At 38.0% G+C, this 22,997-nt stretch overlaps 1 pseudogene; it reads right to left on the bottom strand.

The window, feature by feature from the left end:
* Positions 1 to 16,481: 16,481 nt before the first annotated feature.
* On the bottom strand, positions 16,482 to 18,777 carry LOC142430663 (nibrin pseudogene; annotated as a pseudogene).
* Between the last annotated feature and the right edge of the window lie 4,220 nt (positions 18,778 to 22,997).

The raw sequence follows: 22,997 nt of genomic DNA, 5'->3' as shown, positions 1-22,997 counted from the left end.
TGTCCCAACACGATCACTGAAGACAAAGCAGGGGCATAAGCAAATGTAGTGAAGAAAGATGATGGTGCCCGGCTATCAAAGATAGAGTCCGGGGTCCTAGAGGCCTGACAAGTAGCCATCTAACTGTGAAACAACAAAGCCCATATGGAAGAAGCATACCAGCCTGTGAGATCACAAGGTGTCGAAGGGATCAGGTATCAGGCATCAAAGACCAACAAAATGATAGCATTGTGAATGAGTGCAGAGTGGGAACTCAGGGCCCATTTGTGGGAAATTGGACATCCCCTTGCTGAAGGGCTGTGGGGAAGAGACGAGCCAGTCAAGAGTCAAGGTGCAGTGTAGCAATGATGAAACATACAATTTTCCTCTAGTTCATGAATACTTCCCCCCCCCACGCTCTTATGATCCCAATTTTACCTTATACATTCGGCTGGACCAGAGGATGTACACTGGTACAGATAGGAACTGGGAACACAGGGAATCCAGGACAGATGAAACCCTCAGGACCAGTGATGAGAGTGGCGATACTGGGAGGGTAGAGGGAAGGTGGAGTAGAAATGGGGAAACTATCGCAATGATCTACATGTAACCCCTCCCTGGGGGACAGATAGCAGAGAAGTGGGTGAAGGGCGACGTTGGATGGTGTAAGATAGAAAATAATAATAATTTGTAAATTATCAAGGGTTCATGGGCGAGGAGGTAGTGGGGAGGGAGGGGAACAGGCAGGGAGGAGCTGATACCCAGGACTCAAGTAGAAAGAGAATGATCAGGGCAACAATTATACAAAAGTCAAGACACCATGGATGTATGTGTGGATTGTGATAAGAGTTGTACAAGCCCCCAATAAGATTTAGTTATTAAAAAATAAAGGTGCCATATCATGCTTTATAACTCCTATTTAAAATAATCCTCATAAAATGTGTTTTATTCACATATGTATAACCATAGGGGCATATCCCAAAACAGAATATTGCAGTACAATTGAATTAGAAACTCAAGCCAAGATCTCTCATTTGTGACTCTTTTTAAAATTCCTGTGGAATTATTTGGAAACAATGGTATCATTTAAATGTAGATTTTTAAAATTGTGGTATTTTATATGTGTGTGTGTGTGTAGATAAACTGAATAAACTTGATTTCATTTCCAATAGCTAAAGAGCTTGGAAGTCATCATTCCTATCCTTAGAACAGAAAACAAACTGAAAATCAATGTATATTCTTGGGCCAATTATAGAAGTAAGATTGCAGGCCAAACCACCACGGAAAACATGGAAGAACAAGCTCCTCTGAGCAAACAAGTCTATGATCTGCTTATGTGGAATGGGAGCAGCTAAACCCATGGACTGAACAATTCAAGCTGGACTCACCATCACTGAGCCTATTCAAATGCAGGACAGAGTAGTACTGTGTCACAGGCTGTACGTTTTTATAGAGACAGGCTGCCGTATCTTTTCCCCAGAGGGCTGGTGAGTTCAAACAGCATTCTTCTTAGTCAACAGCTAAACTCTAAACCACTCTAACACCAGGGCTCATCATAAACTGATGCGTACTGAAATGGGTGGCAATTTCTACTAATTTGAGCTAATTGTAGACTAGAACGAGAGTAACAAACATCTGAAAACAGCATTTTCAAGGAGTATAATTTGTAGGTTTTCCCTCTAGGAATTCCATCACTTTTTACAGTGAAAAAATAAAAAGAATCCAACATCTCAGCAGACAGACCAACAATAAATCAAGGGCTTGAATTTGTAGTCCAAAATTTCCCAAGAAGGAAAAGTCTCAGACCAGATAGCTATACTGGTGAATCACAGAAAACATTTAAGGAAGAATTAACACCCATTCTTAAACACACATGGTTGTTGACATCATTATATATTTGTCAAAGTACAGAGAATCACGAGCCAGTAGAATAACTTTACATAGTTCAAAAACATATCTTTTGCATTTTTCTGGTATTTCTGTTTTCATCCAATATCCATCTGACATGGGAAATGATATTCTTCTTTAAGATATAAGAAACTTTAATTAATATTTCATCACATGTTAAGCTTTGATTATTGTTTCTGGCAGCTGCAGTTTTCACTAACCTCCTCATCCTCACTCTAATTACACAAACCCTATTCTACCTTGGTGGGTGTCCAATGGAAAGGGACCCAGAATCACCATATATTTAGTACCTTGACGCCTCCCTGGCAGTGATATGACAGGTTTGATCTGTTGGGGAAGTATCGACACTTGTAAAAATTGATCCAAGGTGTTTCCCCTGGCACCAATCTCCATGCTTAGGGTAAACAGAACAGTCAAATGGAAGATTGAACTGTGTGGGTCATAACCCCTTTGGGGGGTCGAACGACCCTTTCACAGGGGTCACCAGATTCATAACCGCTAGCAAAATTAGAGCTATGAACTAGCAACAAAAATAATATTATGGTTGGGGGTCACCACAACATGAGGAACTGTATGAAAAGGTCACAGCATTAGGAAAGTTGAGAACCATGGGTGTAGGGCAACAACTCGTGGGTTTCAGCTCATGGTGGAACCGAATTCGAGCAGACTCTTCAGGCCAACAGTATTCAGAGTGCTGTGTCATTGGAAAATGTGTTGATGTTATCCGTGCAGTTGGTTTATATTCCAGGTAGATGATTGTTTTACTTTTTTTATTTCTATGGGGTATTGTTTACCTGCTTTTTGCTTGTTTGCTTTTGTTTTGTTTTATTGCTTGCTTGTTTGCTGGTTGATTTGTTGCTGTTGTTGGTATAGTTGGTCTTATAGGGTTTTGATTTTGTCATAATAAGACCACCAAGGTAAACTCGAGTCTTGCATATCCTGTGGACAAGCAGATGGATTCTGGGCTACTGCTTAATTCTAGTCCCAATCCAAGAACAGTTAGTTCTAGTAACATGGCCCTGCTTGATACTCACCTTCATGCAATGATCACAGAAGGCAAAGGTGCAACAGCAAAGTGTGGCGATGAAAGCAGATGGTGCCCAGCTATTAATCGGAGTAGTGTCTATGGTCTTAAAAGTTTTTTTCCAAACAAGCAACCATCTAAGCGAGGAGTCATCTAGGTCCACAAGAAGAAGCCCAGCAGCTGTGTGATCCAAAATTGACCATAATAAAATCCAAATAATGATGAAAGGAATCTATCAGAGCTTAAATTGTTAACACCCAATTTGTAGAAGGCTATGGAGGACCGTGGGAATCCAAAACCCATCTTCAGAGTGTCTAGTCAGACTGAGCCGCTGGCAGAGCCCCTCTCACCACAGGCAAGGGTCTCAAACAGCTTTCCAAAACATCAAAGAGAGATCATTGTAAACTTGATTGTGCTGCATTGAACTTGATACTTGGTCAGTTGACCTCCCTCTTGACTCAACCTAAAATTGTTCTAAGTGCAAATATATCTTGCTTGTTCCATGACAATTTTTCCCTGTTTTTTAAAAGATACTTATGATAGTGTTTTCTCTCTTCTTCATTATTTGTATTTTATCTTTACATCATTATCGTTTGATCCTTACCATTTTATTTTGTTTTTCATTGTGTTTGTTGGGTTTCCCAGTTTGTGAAAGCATAAGGAGTGGATGCATAGTGATAATAATGATGCAAGAGTTTATAGAGGATGTGAGTTGGAGGTAGGAGGTAGGGAGGGTGAGGGGAGAAAACATTAAATGCAGGAGGTGAGGAGGGAACACTAGAGCTAATTGTGATGATACCACTCATTTTAAAAAGTGATTTCACCATGGAAGAATATGATATATAAGTAGCATATAAAGAAAACCATGAAAAAAAGAGAAAGAAATCAAACTTGGCCAAGGATCACCATTGGTGAAGGGGAAAGAGTTGTTGAATAGGCGACATTGTGTCTCTGTCAATGGTCATAGAATAATTTGGAAAAGGATATCAATAGTATCTGTACAGCATGAAGAACATAATCAATGACACTGAATCATCCAAGTAGATGTTGTGGAATTGGAGAACGTTCTATTGTGTATATTTTTACTACAAATAGAAAAATAATAATAATTACATGAGTAACAAGGACTGCACAGAAGAAAATACTTTAGAATTGAATATTATGGCACTTGTACAACTTTTCTTAATCTGATTGAATTATTGACATGTGGATAAAATGCTAATAAAACTGTTAAAAGTCTTTGCTAGTTTTACATTTTTTTCAAAGTATAAAAAATGTTTTCCTTGTAATATAAACAATTTGTTTGAATGTAGTTTACTGTAGCACTTGAAAAAAAATAACTTTCAACATACCTTTTTGTTCTTCCTGGCACATAAAAAAATAGGAAACAGGTTTTCTATGCAACATAGACCACAAAATTTATTAATTTGTCACTGTTGAAATAAATATCCCCCCATATTTTAGACTCACTATTAACATAATTCCGTGTGAATGAAAAATATTCCAAATGTTATCCCTGCCTTCACAACATGTGTAGAATGATTTAGAGGTATTGACATATGAACAGAACACTTTAATATTGCACAGCATGCTTAAATGACATTCAACTAAAATGATATGTTGAGTATTAAATGTTCTTTTGGAGAATGGGAAAAGGGGAGAAGACTTATGCTCATACTGATCATGAAAGGCGAACCACAGGTAAACTATCATTCAGCAACACACATTAAAACATAAATGTGATTTTGTGCCTACTAAGAAGGAGCTCTCTTACAAGTAGACTGCCGTCAATTACACCTAAAAACTGGGCTGCTATCCTCGGCGTCCCAATCCACAATGGGAAAAATAATATAAGAAGGAACATGGTAGTGTGTGCACCTAGTATTATAGCTTTCAGAAGGTTAATTTCTATGTCTGTTAGGAATTTTGAAATGGGAAATATAAGCAGACAACTTCATTATGTTCACAAATAATTTAGTGCAAACATAATGGTGATGCAGCAACAAAGAACACCCCCAGTTAGAGGAGGACGATGTTTTGCTTCCCAACGTGATAGAGTAATTGCATCCCCAAGTTGGAAATTCCATTTATCCCTAAGCATTTTTATTTTAGAACAGCATATCCAGTGAGCTGATGCTTTCTTTTGCAGTTACTTTCACAATAATAATTGCATTTCATGTTCCCGAAAGTGCTATTAGAATCCTAAGGTAGATTTAAGATGCAATGAGAGAATTAAAGCAGCACAGTGGAAAGGATGTTTGTGTTTGCACGTGGTTTGTCTAATTGGTTTTCTGTTGGTGAATACATAAGCTGTGTTTTGTGACATTATCCAAGTGAATGAATGACTGGGAGCAATGCAAGAATCATGGACTCTTAAATAGATGTAATCAAGCAATTCACTTTATATCTTTCCATTGTATTTGCCTGAGATTGTAGAAATCGGATACAATGATTTTAAGTGGGAGTGTCCATAGGTAGAATCTAAGAGGGCTTGTTTGGGACAGGTGATAGATGACATTGCCAACCGTCAATGACTCCAATTGTCTGAATTTAGTTGGCTTATTTCATCTTGCCTATTGTGTAGGGGAGAGGTCAAGTATTACATTTCTCAGAAAGCTTGGTTTGCCTTCCTGTCAGTGAAAAACAAACTCCCTCTTCTTTGAATGCTGATCCGATAGTATTTGTGAAATTGAACGTTATTTTTGATGGTAAGAACAGTGTCTTATTTGACTGTGTCTTCTGCAGTTCCTGGCGTCGTGTTATGTGGGAATAAGTGGCTAAAGTAAATCGCTGCACGGAGCTCTGCTGGTCTGCCATGAAAAAGCACCGCATTTTCTCTTTAGCACATTCCAGGACCCAGGTTATTATACAAGGGGAGGGGCAGTTTCCAACTTCTGGGCCCTTCAGCTTCTGCACTGCCTCTGTTTCAAGAGCAAAGCACTTAAGGCATCAAACTTCAGGCTTATGAAAAAATGCTTTTTCACACTCGTAAGATGGAAAAGTGTCTATATAAATCCAAAATCCAGGTAACAAAATTAGAGATGATGGCAGGGAGAGGCTTCACATGGGAGATGTCATAACCTGAGTCAGGATAAAGAAAAAAAAATTCTCACAGAGAGGTGAGGTCAGTATTTCATTGACTAATGGAAGAGACATGAAAAGAATTGTCCCAATTTTATGTCTTAGAGCACTCCCATGATTCTTCGTAAAGAAGGCTGGGAATTCAGTAGTCTACTAGACAGAATCCACTTTTTTTCATGACCTTTTTGGGAAAATGTAAAAACGATGAGAATAATTTTCTGGAATAGTTCATCATTAATTTGGGGGATGGAGCAATGAGGTATCAAGAAAGGAACGAAGTGCATCAGTCACATTGCTTTCTGAGCAGTAAAGAATGGGACAGTGTGCTATTTATAAAATGCCATGTTGGTGAAGGAGCAGACATCAGCACATATGAAGAAGAATGGCATTTAGTCATGAGAACTCATCTCCCTAAAAGCGTAAATTGCCCTTTGGAAGTTTTACTTCCAAAATAAGTCCTGTGCTCTTCTTCTTGCCTCTCTGATATTCTACTAAAGGTCACGCATGCTCATGTGCAGGGAAAGCACAGCAAGCACTATGTTCTCCGAGGGGCCTTTTCATGCACTAAGCTCATCCACTCAGGGACCTCTACATGGATCGTGCTTCCTATGCCTCTGCTTTGGGCCATGGTCTTGCCCATAACTGAGATGTTTTCTTTTCCTCTGGTCATTTTTCAAAAGGGAAAATCATATCCTGTCCTTAGACACTGGTTTGGTTGCTGTTTACACACTCTTTACTAGAATACTTTATTTATATTTAGCATTAAATAAAGGGGTTTATTATAAATCACCATTGCCTTGTGTGTGTGTCTTTATAAGGAATCATATGTTTTGGAAGGGAAAAGCCCATAACTTCAAACTCATATTCATATTCACATCCATATTATTATAATTTAAGTCCTTTGCAGAAAAAAATCGAGAGAATTAGTTATTACAAACATTTCAGTGCTGTGACTGTAATACATTTAATAGTGTCCTTCTAAACCAGTGGTTCTCAACCTTCCCAATGCCGTGACCCTTTCATATAGTTCCTCATGTGGTGGTGACCCTGCGACCATAACATTATTTTCGCTTCTACTTCATAACTGTAATTTTGCTGCTGTTATGACTCAGGCGACCCTGTGAAAGGGTCATGTGACCCCCCAGAGGGGTCATGACCCACAGGTTGAGAATCACTGCTATAAATATGTGTTGAGATTCTAAATCCTGAAGGTGTAAATATGACAGGGGAAAGAGGCATTTTATGTTATTATGTCAATAAGGTAATTTAAGAGAAGGATGATCCCTAAACCAAATTACTTCCAAGTAGAGTTTTATTAAACATTCAGAAAAGACACATTCCAGGAAATTATAAGAAATAGCAAGGATGGCTGAGGCTACTGTAAAGTAAGGCTCATCAACTTGCAGTTACATAAGTCTCACGAGGGCTCTGGGTAGCATCAGACCATGGACTTAGGTTGAACTGGGCTGGGATTCCTTCTTGATATAAAACTCTTTCTTATACATATATGACTGCCACTGCACAACAGCCCACTACATAACACACTATATTAACCTTAGTTTCTCAACTGTAAAATGGGAATAATCCTAGTAAATACTTCAAATTAAGATGAACATAGAATGAATTAATCTGCATGTGGTCATAGTAAAATGTGTGGAACCTATATATTCTTAATAAAATAACTGTATTATTTTATTTGTCTCACAATTGACTTGGATTCTCTATATTATGATTATTATTGATGTGTACTTCCTATAGCTGGGCCAATATCTGATAAACAGCCCCAAACCAAATTTAGTCATAAGTGCAGTCCAGCTTACCTGTGGCAGAATTACTTCAGCTGTTCTTCAGATCTGTGCCACAGAAGGGGGAAAAAAAGCCCTGCCTATTGTTATAAACCGACGGTGTGAGGTACAGTTGACTATGCAGCACTATCACAACCATCATGGAGTAAATGAGAAGAATAATTATCAACACACTCAACCACAGTTTTATCATTACTGATAAAAGTGAACTTTTGGCCTCTTTTAATAAGAGGGGGAAATTTGAGAAGCTTGAAGAGATTATAGATTATGAGGCAGAAGTGTTGGGGAAAGTTGAGGTTCATAAGGTCCTACCACAGTGATCTGCTGCTACTTGGGTTAATGGAGGATTGGACAATTTGGAGATAGCAAGGTCTAGAATAGATTTTATTGGTATGGTAATTGAAAGAAATACTGTTATAAATAGCTTAAGCTATATTGATGCTGGAAAGTATATATAGATATATGTGTGTGCATGTGTGTGTGTGTGTGTGTGCTTGTACCTAAGCAACAGTGATCATAGAGAAGCATCTTCAACATAAAGGACAGGATAAAAAGAGTTAATTTTTCTCCCCAAAGCAATTATTTTCTAGCAGCAGGGAGAGACCTGTGTTTACAAATGAAAAAGTATTAAGACTAGTTATAAACAGTCAGAATAACACACACCTTTAAAAAATATCCAATAGTTTTATAGGAGATTCAACCAATTGAATCATGCTGGGTTTTCGTATTTTATATTTATGACTGCACAAGCTTACTCTTTCAAAATACTATATGCGTTTGAACGACTCTCACAATGTTGGTATCTGATTGAAATGTAATTTCATGCAAGTTCTGATTTATTTTGTTTAGAACCTCAGCCTTCGCAGTGAATTCTGTCAGCATGGTGCTGAAAAAACTCTTTGCATATTTTGGGGAGATTCATGAGGAAAAAGATCTCAGTGAAACATTAGAATAAAGATGCAGCAGACACATTATTTTCTTGCCAATGCAAAACTACTACCATAGCTCTGACCAGACAGGGTATGGAGTATTATTGATCACTATTTCGATTCAGCAAGAATTCCTGTATTTTAGATGATGGAGATATTTACTCAGTGGATAGACCTGGCGGTCCTCCCACTAATGTTTCTTCAGTGTATTTTGTTTAACTGTCTTCCCCCCACCAAAAATGTACGGACTCAACACATTCACTGTCAGTACAATGCAGTGAAATAATGCACAGGGATTAAGACAAATTTACGTAGTTCTAATTACTGTCCTACTTGCTTTAGATAGGGGAACATTAATGACAGTGAGAAATGATAAAGGTAAATGTCTTAAGGATTTGTCAGGCTCACAATAAAGCACATTCATTTGCCACAGAAATCAAATACATTGTGTAATAATGACAAGAAGTAGAAATACTATGACCAAGAGAGCTCTGAAAATCTTCCCTATCCATATTGACTAATACAGTCACTCTCTTGATCATTTCGTCTCATCTAATAGTAGACACATATATGAACATACACATATGTGTTGTTGTGGTTAGGTGCCTTTGAATTGGTTCTGACTCATAGTGAACCTATATGCAATAGAACAAATCATTGCTCAGTCCTTCACAATCTTTACAATTTGGGATGTTTGAACCCATTGTTGCAGTTACTCTATCAATTCATCTTGTCCTGGGATTTCTTCTTTTTCACTAGCCTTCTGCTTTCCAAGCATACTATACTTTTCCAGGGGCTTGTCTCACCTGATAATATATCCCAAATACATGAATTGCAGTCTTTACATTTTTGCTTCTAAGGAACTTTCTGCCTGAACTTTTTTTCCAAGAGAGATTTGTTTATCCTTTTGTCAATCCAAGGTACTTTAAATATTCTTCTTTGCAATATAGTTCAAAATGCATCGGTTCTTCTTCCATCTTTCTTAATTCAATGTCCAACTTTCACACGCATATGAGGAAATTAAAAATGCTATGGCTTGGGTCAGGCACACTTTCATCCTCAAAGGAACTTCCTTGCTTTTCAATACTTTAAAGCGGTCTCATGCAGCAGATTTATTGAATGCAATGTGTCATTTGATCCTTTGACTACTGTTTCTATGAAAATTGATTGTGGATCGAAGAAAAAAATCTTTGACAATTTCAATATTTTATCAATTTATAATGATGCTACCTATTGGTCCACTTGTGAGGGGTTTTAAAAATGCTCCACATTTAATTGCAATTCCATACTGAAAGCCTTGATCTTCATAAGCCTTGATCTTCGTCAACAAGTACTTCAGTCATTCTCATTTTCAGCAAGCAAAATTGTGTTATTTATGTTTCACAGGTTTTGTATGCGCCTTCCTCCAATTCTGATACCCGCTCTTCTTCATTGAAGCTATATTCTCTGATTATATGCTCAGCATACAGATTGAACAAGTAAAGTAAGAGAATACAGCCCTGACACACATCTTTTCTCATGTTCAGCTCTCACAACTGCTTCTTGATCCATGCACAAGCTCTGCATGAGCATAATTAAATGTTCTGAAATTTCCATTTGTTCCAAGGTTATTCCAGAGTTTAGGGTCCACACGGTAGAATGTCTTTTCATGGTCAATAAAACACAAGTAAACATCTTTCTGGTATTCTCTGCTCGCAGGCAGATCCCTCTGGTAACAGCAAAGTCGTCCCTTGTTCCACGTCCCCTTCAGAATATGTCCTGAACCTCTGGCAGCCATCTGTTAATGTGCTGCTATAATGTTTGTTGGATGATCTTCAGCCAAAATTTACTTGCAAGTGATATTGATATTATTTTATAATATACACATTGATTGGTCTCCTTTCTTTAGAAATGGTACAAATATGGCTTTCTTCCAGTCAGTTGGCCAAGAAGCTGTCTTCTGAATTGCAAAGTACAGAGGAGTGTATGCTTCCAGTGCTTCATCAGCTTATTGAAACATTTCAGTCGGGATCACACCAATTCTTGGAGCCTTGTTTTTGACTAATGTCCTTAGTACAGCTTGGACTTCTTTCAATACTCTTGGTATTTCTTGATCTGCTACCTCTTAAAATGGTTGAATGTTGACTGGATTTGTTTTGAGGGGGTTTGCGGTACAGTGACTGTTCATTTTTCCCCATCTTCTTTTGTTGCTTTCAACATCCTTCAATATTTTGCCCATAGAAACTTTCAATATTGCAATTCAAGGCTTGGGTTTCTTTCTGTTTCCTTTTCCCTTCTGTCCCTCCTTTTTATTCATTCCTTTCATGCATCCCTTTTTCTTCCACATTTCTAATTTTCTCCCACAATGAAAACAAAAAAACCCAATGCATCAATTCCAACTCATAGCCACTTGATATCGGTCTTCTGAGAATCAGCAAATCTCAAGCTGTAAGAACTGGACATTAAAAAAGTATCCAGTTCAATACTGAAGGGTTCTATGGGCAACGTTTTGAATAATGCAGGAAGCTTCAAATGAAAACCGAAGAAATGAAGTCACTGTCCAAAAAGAATTGGTAAACATTTAACCATTTCAAGAGGTAGCATAGGATCAAGAGCCAATCGTATTGAAGAATCTTTTTTAAATCATTTTATTGGGGGCTCATACAACTCTTATCACAATCCATACATACATCAATTGTATAAAGCACATTTGTACGTTCGTTACCCTCAAAATTCTCAACACACCCACTCTTCAGATAAGCCCCTGGTATTCGTTCCTCATTTTTCCCTCTCCCTCCCTATTTCCCCCTCCCTCATGAACCATTAGTAATTTATAAATTATTATTTTGTCATATCTTGCACTGTCCGATGTCTCCCTTCACCCACTTTTCTGTTGTCCATCACCCAGGGGGGAGGTTACATGTAATCGGTTTCCCCTTTCCACCCCACCCTCCTGCCACCCTCCCAGTATCACCACTCTCACCACTGGTCCTGAAGGGATCATCTGTCCTGGATTCCCTGTGTTTCCAGTTCCTATCTGTACCAGTGTACATCCTCCGGTCCAGTCAGGTTTGTGAGGTAGAATTGGGATCATGATAATGGGGTGGGGAAGAAGCATTTAAGAACTAGAGGAAAGTTGTATGCTTCATCATTGCTACCCTGCACCCTGCCTGGCTCATCTCCCTGCAACCCTTCCATAAGGGGATGCCCTGTTGCCTACAGATAGGCTTTGTTTGGGGCCCCACCCAGCACTCCCCCTCATTCACAATATGATTTTTTGTTCTTTGATGCCTGATACCCGATCCCTTTGACACCTCGTGATTACACAGGCTGGTGTGCTTCTTCCATGTGGGCTTTGTTGCTTCTCAGCTAGATGGCTGCTTGTTTACCTTAAAGTCTTTAAGACCCCAGACACTATATCTTTAGATAGCCGGGCTCCATCAGCTCTTTGAAGAAGAATCTTAAGAAGGACTAAAGGCATTAGATAAAAACAAATCTCCAGAAATTAACTAAGAATAGACTATTAGACACGATATTTTAACATAAACCTATATGTTCAGTGATTCCAGTTTGACATATTTGGATTCTTGCTGTGAAGGAGCTTCTCTGCTAGGGTCTTCGGGTTAGAACTAGGGAGCAAAATCCAAGTGCTTGATAATCATGAAGGAAAGTGATAGTCTGCTCTTTGCCTTCCGTTACATGCCCCTCAGGAACAATATGCTTGTGGGTGTGATATAGTCCTAGCGTAATTTGATATAATCTATCCAAAATAATGACATTCAGTTTGTGGTAGGCCAATTCTAATGATTTGCTGTGTCTAGTTAGGAGTGGGGATATTTGAACAGTCACACTCAGAAGTATTTAAGATGAATCCAGAACACTGTGTCTCTAATTGAGGGCATCATAAGGTAAATGCAATATATATGTACATATGTATATATATATAAAATAAGAGAAATATTTTTATTATATCCACAGGAGGGATTGGGATGACATCTATAGACATCAACCTAAACTAAGAGATACAATAATGATTTTAAAATATACTAATATAGATTTACTATAAGCAGCTTGCCAATGGAGGAAAATGACAATGCAATGATAAAAGTAATGTCACTCAGAAATCCACGACCCAAAAATAGACACTCAACATCTGGTTATATTTAAGTACTTTCCAGGGGATTCAAAGGTTAATAGTTCAGACCTACATAGCAGCAACCTGAATGGAAAACTTCACAATGTATGTCCTTAAAAATACAACTTAGGAGTCCCCATTGGACAATTCTATTCCTTCACATGGACTCGCTATGATTCCCTATCAACTCAACACCACCTAAAAATAACAAAACTGGACTTCAAGCAACTGTTGGCATACTTTTATTGGTCTAGATTCCATAGTATTTGGTTGTCTTGATGGACCTTATATTTTGTGGCTTGGAATTCTGGTATTTTTGCCTTTCATTCTGTTAAAAAGTAAGTGTTTGATTATTCCCTCCCCCCCCCCCCCCGTTTACCCTCCTTCTTTGGCTATTGATAGTACTCTTTTTCACTTAAACAGGTTCCTAAAAATAAAACATAAGTTTTGCAGGCATTAAGTAATCTAGCTTTTAAAATTAGTCAAAATACCGATTTATCATTTCTTTTACCCCTTGACAGTTTGAAAAACCAAGGTTTTGTTTGTTTTGCTTTTTAAATAAATGCTGTACCAGTTCTAAAAATCATCCTATGACAAAGACTAAACTAACATGAAAGTATCAATTTTAGCTCCCTAGTTGTTGTTGTTGTTTTAATAATAAACCCCGTACTCCAAACTCCTTGCCCTTGAATCAAGTTTGATTCTAAGTACCCTACAGGAGAGGTTAACACTACCCTTGTGGGTGTCCAAGACCGAGTCTGTACAGGAGTGGAAGAGCGCCTCTTTTTCCTGTCTGTATCCCTCACAGGCAGTTAACACATTCAAGTAAGTATTGATTGAGCGCCTATACAGATCCTAGTTTGGTATAATCATATGAGATTGGCAAACACTGTTGTGTCTGCATTCATGGAGCTAATGATCCATTTATAATTTTTCTAGCTGTGCTATGTAATAAAATAAATAAATATCTGCTTGCTCTTGGAAAGGTTATTCTTGCTTTCCTGAAGAACATTTTCCCCAGTCACTTTATTTTTGCTAGTGGGCAATTGTTGTTTTTATTATAAAACTACAATTCGTGGACATAAGGGTATGGTGAATTTGAAACAGCAATTACCACTAAATATAGTAAGTGTTTAGAAGAATTAATTTTTGACCTATTAAATTGAAGTTGTACTTTGTTCTTTTGTTCTGATCAGACAATTATGTGTATGAAAATAAATGTGAATGTGCAGAAAAATATTATTAAAGGGATAAACTTAGAATTAAGGAGAAAATGGAGTGGGGAAGATTTTTAAAAGGATGGCAAACTATGATATGGATGGTAGGACATTTCATTCTCTGTCCCTTTGCGAAGCTTGGTCAAGTGTTTGATAAACACTTGATATTTTGTGACTGTAGTTCAATTTGGAATAATAATTATGGTTGCTTTCTCCTTTAAGGAAATGCTGAAAATGATATTAGATAAGCATGGTGATATCAGATTATGGAGAGATTTGAAAGCTAGATAAAATAATTTAGAGCTTATCGTGAGAGAAAATGAAAGGCTGAAATTTTCTCAATAAAGAAAACATATCTTCCATTTGGAGTCCGTATGTAGTGTTTATTATGATTGACACAATGAAATATTGGGATATTTTTTGTAATATTGCAAATGACACGTGAGTATAATATGAATTAATAGAGTGCCAAAAGTAGAAATGAAAATAAATAAGCTATATCAAATAGGAAAACAAAAAGAAAGCACTTTACTTACTTGATTTGCTTTCATGCATTGGATAGACATTTTAGTGTCATAATAAAAATCTGAAATGTTTCCAAATCCTTTTAGACATTGTGTCTACCATCTGGAACTTATTTTGTACACATCTGGATCATGATTAAATAATATGATTTCAATGCAAATTTTAAGCATAGTATAAGTACCACATAGGATAGCATTATAGTTTTTTTCACAAAATAATATAAACTTGACAATTTCCATTAATATTTAAAGTTATACAATTTAAAGTGATACATGTCTTCGTATTGTTCACTTTCATCCAGAAAGAGTTGAAAGGCATTTGCACATAATGAAATCGTTTGCGGAAGATTCTTCCCTGAATCATCGTCAGTTAACTTTCTTCTTAACTTAGACTACGGTCACTTTGTTGGTTTGAAACATTATTTTAAAATTGTATTCTGCCTAGAATTTGAAGCAGAGGATCATGTTTTAGAATTTTTATCCTGCTTGAATACCTAACTTGCTTTCATCCTGAGTCCTGTCATTTGAGTTTCCAATCAACTTGCCAGAATATGGGTTATTCAACAATCAAGGCTGTCAGCGCAGATGAAGCATTGTATCCCATAATAAGCAATCATCCTCATGGACTTGACATAAGATCACTCCAGACAAAGCATTAAAATCTAAGTTACTTAGCACGCACTGTGTGTTAGTTATTTTTATTACTCTAAAGCCATAAAAGTCAAGGTGAATTCTGACCTCATCACATGGCTATTGTTATTGTTGTTGTTGGTGGTGGTGGTGGTAGTTGCACTGGAGTTGACTCTGACTCATCATTACCTCATTTACAACAGCAGGGAAACACTGCCTGGTCTAGAGCCAGACTCATAATCATTGTTAAATTTAAGTCCATTGTTACAGCCACCGTGTTAATCCACCTCTTTGACATTCTTCCTCTTTTCGCTGACCCTCTACTCAACCAAAAATGTTGTCCTTTCCAGGGATTGGTCCCTCCTGACAACATGTGCAGAGTACATGAGATGACGTCCCTTAGCCTTTGGGAATCCTAAGAAGCATTCTGGCAGAACTTCTTCCGAGATAGATTTATTTATTCTTTTGGCAGATGATTATACTTTCAATGTTCTTCATAATCAATGTATAGATTCTTCTTTTTTCTTTCTTATTTGATGTCCAAGTTTTGCATGCATGAGGTGTTTGAAAATAGTATGGATTGGGTCAGGCACATCTTATTCCTCAAAGTAATATCCTTGCTTTTGCCATTTTAAAGCGGTTTTACGCAACAGATTGAATTATTGCAACACATTGTTTGATCTCTTGATTGCTTCTTTCATGAGCATTGATTGTAGATGCAAGCTAGAAGAAATTCTTGATAATTTCAATCTGTTGTTCATTTATCATGATGCTACCTATTGGCTTTGGTTTGCTTTACATTGAGTTGTAATCCAGACTGAAGTCTGCAGTCCTCGATCTTCATCCACAAGTGCTCAAAGTGTTCCTCCTTTCAGCAATCAAGGTTGTGTAATTTGCATCCATCAAGTTATTGATAAACCTTCCTCCAATCCAACTGAGATTTTCTTCATATAATCCAGTTGCTCAGATTATTTGCTCAGCATACAGATTTACTAAATATAATGAAAGAATTCAACCCTGATGAACACCAATCCTCATATTAAACCACTCAGTATGCCTTTGTTCTGATTCCAAGACTGCCTCTTGTTCCATGTACAGGATCAGCTTAAGTGCAATGTGATTCCATACTTCTCATTCTTTTTTTTTGAATCTTGGATATTTTATTTAATAAATGCAGGCCACACAATGTTTGTCATTTCAAACTTCTGTACACTATGCTCATGTACCCAAGGAAACAAGAAGTAATGGCTTGCCAGGAAATGTTTCTCCACGTCTTGTGTAAAAATCGTGTTATCTTCGCCTTTTCATATTAGGATTGTATCTGAAGCGATCATCAGCAAGAGACTCTTCTTTTGCATGTTGATTTTGCACCTCCATTTCCTGCCTCCGCCACTCTTCCAATTCTGTGTTCTTCTGAGCCTGATGGGCAACTAGGTCTGATCCTCCAATGATGTGGGGAAGTTTCCCTGCTCCAGGAAAAGAAACCTTTCTGAATTTCTTGAAGTTCTTTGATTGACCACAATGACTGTTTACAATGGCTGCATTTCTGGAGGCTGAGTTATTAACCACCAACGATCGAAATTCGGTCAGGATCAACTTCCGTGGAAGCAGCTCATCATCCAGCTGACCTTCATCCTTGTTAGATAGCTCTTCTTTTTTTGACCTCAGTGATTCTTCCTTGATTTCACATTTCTTTCCCATTTCACTCTCTTGAGATACTTTGCTACTTTCTGATCTTGCTTCATCATTCAAAATGCCATTTGATTCCATAGTCAATCTTGGTTTTTTCCTAATATTGACATCTTCATCTTGCTTTTGAATTCTCGCCTCAATTTCCAACTCTGGTTTTGTGTTTTTGAATAATTGTTCTAATACTTCATCTTCTAAGGCCAAATCATCCACTTCTTTTCTTTTGCTTGATATTAGCTTTTCTGTAGGAAGGCATTTATTGGTGAAATTTTCTGCAGGAGGTTTTAAATCTCTAGCTGAAAACAGGTGATCTGAATTTCTCTGTCCAGACTCATTCTGAGACAGCTGCTGCTCTGTACTTTTCCAGGTTGTGAGTGCAGCTGCTTGAGTTTGTTCCAGAGGAGAACAAGACATTTCTAGTCTTGCTGCTTTGAATGAAGACATTTCTAAATTCTCTTCATCCCGTTCCCTTTTGGGGGTGGATGGCTGGAAGTAGTTTTTGATGGAGTTGGCCTACTGCTGTTGAGAAGGGCGCTCTCTACGCTTACTGACACTGGGGGATTTACTTGGTGAAAGCTGATAGCTTGGGGTTTTTGTCTTCATCAGCGAAAGGGAGCCCAGATTATTTTCGCTGAAGTTTGCCTTGGGAGGTTCCTTCACAGGGGATGCCTCCTGGGGAATCATTCTGAATTGTTCCATTCGGGAGCATTTCCGTTCTTTGGGCCTTTCACTGAAACTCATACATGTGTCAGCTTGCTCTGATTCTGAATCAGGTACACATGGTATAGTGTTCCCTGTGACCTTTGGCTTTAGTTTCTCATCGAATGACCAGCCTTGGGAAAGGCTTGGCCCTGGAGTCGTTGGTTTTAATCCTATATTGGGCTGGCCCAGAGGATCACAGTAGTTCTTTGTGTTCATGAAAATAACAGCCAATCCAATTTCTGATTTGGGAATAGGTCTGTGACCCTTCCTTGTGAGCATATTCAAAACAGACTGAACCAAGTTTTTTTGAGAATCAGGAAGTAAAGTGGGTGTATTGGTCATTCCTACATCAACAACACATGTCCCAGAAGCTAAAAAAAAATTTTCATCTTCTTCATTTTCTTCAGTTGTCAACCTAGAATTCCCGCCTCCAAAATCAACTGCTGGACTTAATTTCCTATGCTGTTTAGCATTGAGAAATACAAATGTTTTCCCTTTAAAGATCTGTCTTCTTTCCTGTCGCCTGGATGGGTCAACACTTTTATTTCCAAAAGCTGGCTCATCAATCGGTGGGTAAAAACTTTCAATTTGTGGAAGCTGTTTTTTGGACTGAACTGCTTGAAGAAACTCAGTAAAATATTCTGGTTTTACAATCAGACAGCCACAAATGAGGGCACATATTGTTTTAATGGTAACTTTAACTGATACCATGACGAGGTGAGTACATTCTTCTGTCCAACTGTTTACACAGCATCCTCCAAGTTTAAAAATAGCTTGATTTAAGGCTGTTTTCCCAGAGACATCTAAACAAGAAGAGCATGCAACCAAAGGCTCATACACTACACTGAATTTACTGTCAAACACTCCAAAGGTAACTCGATCCCCTGTCTTCAAAGTTTGGGAAGCACAATTCTCCATTTTTTCCTCATTAACAAAGGTACCATACTTAGAATTATCTTTTATTGTCAATATGGGGATGTCATCTGACTGACTCAGGTTAGTTCCAGAAAAGTCAGCAGTTAGCACAGCATGATTTCTACTGATTGATTGATCATTGTTAATTAGAATGTCACAGTTTTTCCTTCCAACAACACAGTCAACACCAGTCAAAAGTCTGTATGGTTCTCCTCGGGCCGGGCCCGTGGCGGGAAGCAACGTCCACATGGGTCCGGGGGCGGGGGACCCGCGGCTGGGCATCCGGCGCCGGGCCCATAATTCTCGTTCTTATAGATATAAATTAAAGTTAAAAAGCAATACAACTAGGGTTCAGTTCATATATCACAGATTTATTCAAGATAAAATGTTTTTAAAATTATTTCTAAAGTGAGTGGATAACTGCAGAAAAGCTCTCTCAGTAAAAAAAATGATTTTAGTTTAATTGTTGACTGCAATAAAAGATTCAGGGTATCTGGTGGTGGGAGGGGGTATGGGGGAGCATAATCAAATAAATACAGGCCTCTGAGGGGTTATTTGAGACTGGTTCATGCAAGGTGGAGAGGTCAGCTCAGAAGGTAATGACTATGATTGGAGGTGGGGACCCCCAAGTTATATACAGATTTTCTTAAAGGTCACAGGATGATCATAGAGGCTTATTATGAAGACTTTTTAAAAGAAAATGTAAAAGTGTATTGATGAGAAAAGGTTGAGGAAGTAGTGAGACTTATATAAGGTTTTTATCTTTTGGTTTCTCAAACTCAATATTTCACAAATACTTGCATTTAGGCAGCAATACAAAATGAAGATTTAGGAAATGAGCAAGTATGGTTAAATGCCATACAAGAGAGTACCTGGAAAAATCCTTTCTCTTTGTCTTCTGTCCTTTCAACAAATTTTGATCACCTTCCATGGGCCACATGAAATACTATAGTGTATTAGGCATTCAGGCTGCTGCAGTTGGAAAAACAGACAACATCTCTAACCTTTAGAAATTTCCACTATGAAATAAATGCCAATGAAGGGCCACATCTGACCTCTGGCTTCCCTATTGCCACAAGGAAGGAGTCAGTCAGACTGCTGCAGGTTAAAAGAAATGACAGCCAGTATAATGTCTTGAAATTTAGAAGAGTCTTCACACAGCCAGCTAGGCTACCAATAAATGAGTGTCTCCCTGCATAGCAGGCCTATGTGGAAATCTCAATGAACCGATAAAGGCAAAAAATTATTTACCAGGGACTTAAGCAAGCGTATGACAGAAGCAAAAAACAAAATTAATGGGTTAATTGAAACTTTAAACAGAGCAAGTGAGCATTGCTAGGGTACATCTATTATTTAAAAAATAGCAGGATTTATTATAACATCCTGGTTAACAAAATAAAAATAGCAAGATTAATTTTGACACTTGGATTACTACATCAAAAGAAACAATATAAAGAATAATCAGAAAGAATAATTAAATGGAGACATATTAAAGAATAATGAATATTAATTACAATGCCCTGATCCTGGGTATATAAAAATACATTCTAAAATGAATTACTAGTGGGAATTTCTGAAAAGAAAGGGAAAACAGACATGTCATCTAGCAGCTTTCTGAGATGGGAAAAGGAAGAGGGCAGGTCCATCTAGCAGCCAACAAGATGGAGTTACTTTGGTCTGTCTGCCTCAAGATAAACCTCAATGGTCCATTCTTCTTTACCTGCCACCAACCCTTCCTCCACATCACTCTACATCTAAGCTGGTTTCAATAATTCATTACAATAGCCACACAAAACTCACAGACCGACAATATTCCCAATTAAAAGAGTTTATAAGGGAAGTTACTAAGCTACAACAAGTCAGGATCAGCAAACAGTAAGGACACAATTATTCATCTTTTCAGTCAGCAGCCATATCTCTCTCCTTTTCTCAGCCTCTCAGCCGCGTGGAAGCCAAATCTTTCTTCAGTACTTAGTCTCTCAGCCATGTGGTCCCTTGGCTTTAGCATCCAGGGCCTAGGAAGTCAGTTCACCTGTCACTCTTCCCGAGTTCCATAGTCTCAAATTAGATAGGAAGAAGGTAACCCATAATTTCAGCACTGCTCCTCTGGGTCTCCCTGCCATGTTCTATGAGGCATCTGGTCTAGGCAACCTCCAACTCTTCAGGTAGAGATCTTGAACATTCTCTTCCAAGGTCCTCAATTTTCACACCAATCTTCCAACAGAGTTCATCCTTATAGCCATAGAGGTGGTAATGAAAAATAACCAATGCTTTCTATTCATGTTATACCCTGTTTGCATAATTCCGCCCAATCAATTTGTAGGAGTAACAGAGAAATGAGTTGAAGAGTCACATTAATAATGTTCACTCCACCACACACTATTTCCAACTGAAAGTGAAGAAGACTTGAAGAACTTCGTGAGGAAGATCAAGTATTGTAACTTTCAGTATGGAATACAACTCTGTGTATAAAAGACAAAAATCCTTTCCACTGGCTTACTAGGTACCATATTGATAAATGGAGAAAAAATGAATTTGTCAAGAATTTTGTCTTGCTTAGATCCACAATCAATGTTCATGGAAGCAGCAATCAAGAGATCCAAAGATTTCTTGCATTGGGTACCTGCTGCAAAGACCTCTTTAGAGTGTTGAAAAAGGATGGCAGTTACTTTGAGCACTAAGGTGCCCCTGACCTAAGTAAGTCATGGTATTTTTCAATTACCCTCATATGCATGGAAAGTGAATAAAGAAGACTGAAGCAGAATTATGTGTTTGACTATTCAAGGTGCCATGCACTACTGAAAGAACAAACACGTCTTTCTAGGTAGAAGTACAGCCAAATGTTCCTTAGAGGGAATGGTCACAAGACTTGTCTCCTATACTTCGGACATGTTATTGAGAGAGACCAGCCCCTGGAGAACGACATCATGCTTGATAGAGGGCAGCAAAAAAAAAAAAGAGGAAACCTTCAACAAAATGGATTGACATAGTGGTTGCACCAATGGGATCACACATAGGAACATTGTGAGGGTGGCCCCGGTCTGGGCAGCATTCCATTCTGTTGTAACAGGGTCACTGTGGGTTGGAACAGACTCAATGTTATCTAACAACAACAACACACTGCTTCCAGAAAGAAAAAAAATGCAAATATGAAATAGAATGGCAAATACAAATATTACAAATATGTAATTGAATGGCAAACACAACGTGCTAAAGGTAAGATAAAACAGAAAAATAGGCTAAATAATAGGAGTGAACTACTCTTTTGGAGGGGATATTAAAGGAATTACTGTCTGATCATCTGTCATTTGAATAGAAACTTGGATGTGTGAGGAAACTAGCCAACCAAATACCACTGATAGCAGTGGGCAAAGTGACTCAGAGAAAGGAGAACCAAGTCAGTCATCACAGTAAACGTAGAATGAGGGCACAGGAGAGCAGAGAAAATGAAGTAAGGCAAAAACAGGGATTGCTATTTGAAAATGAAGAGTTTTAGAATCTTGTATTAGCTTTGGAAGTTTCGATGGAACTCTAACTGTTATAGGAACCTTCCAGAAGATTTTGAATAGAAGAATAAACCTCGGCATATATGTTTCAATGCTGCCTGTGTGGTGCTGAATTCCTAGTCCTCAGGTATTTGTCAAGTCACTTAACTGGGTCACAGTCTTTTCATGTGTACAACGAGGACAATAATAGTAACTCAACAGTGTTGCGATCTCTAAGCATTGACTCAATGGCAGTGAGTTTGGTTTTTACTTTTATTTTTATAGGAATGTTATAAAGATTTTAGAAAAGGAAATTCAAGTGAACTCTTAAAATAATGCTTGATACATAAGCCAAAAGGTATCACTACAAAATCATAGAAACATGTATTAAAAAATAATGTCAAAAGGTGATGATGCTGTTTCTGGAAATTTCCTCCATTTAGGTCTGGAGGAATCCATTTGAAGACAGAGTCTTGATCTCTCAAAACCCACTCTGTGCTTTTTTATTTACTCTATATCAAAATGACAGTTTCGGCATCCTTGGGGAATTCTGTCTTTTTTTGTAACCATCGTTACGAGAACATTATAAGCATAAGAACAATTGTGAGGATGGTGCAGGACTGGGCAATCTCTCTCTGTGCACAATAGGTTTATGAGTTGGAAGTGACTTGATGGCATGTAACATCAACACAAGAATGTTGAAAAGGGACCAGATCAGACCTGTAAGGTGAATGGCATTAGGTGTTTCAGTGCAATCTCATAGGACAGTCCTTCCTAAGCCTGGACAAAAGGAACACTGTGGTAGTGTGTGTGTGTGTGTGTGTGTGTGTGTGTGTGTGTGTGTGTGTGTGTGTGGTGGGAGCAGGGGATCTCCAGCATGTTTTTAAACTATCATTCTAATAAGCATCTGTGATTATCCTGTCAAGAGAAAAATCTATAAAGATTATCCCCTTTGGATTCCAAAAAAACAAAACAAAAACAGTGACCATAACTGT

The sequence above is a fragment of the Tenrec ecaudatus genome, chromosome 17 (assembly GCF_050624435.1).
Source record: "Tenrec ecaudatus isolate mTenEca1 chromosome 17, mTenEca1.hap1, whole genome shotgun sequence".
In the NCBI taxonomy this organism is placed as follows: domain Eukaryota; kingdom Metazoa; phylum Chordata; class Mammalia; order Afrosoricida; family Tenrecidae; genus Tenrec; species Tenrec ecaudatus.
The sequence above is the reverse complement of the archived record's forward strand: the minus strand, read 5'-3'. Positions and strand labels throughout refer to the sequence as shown.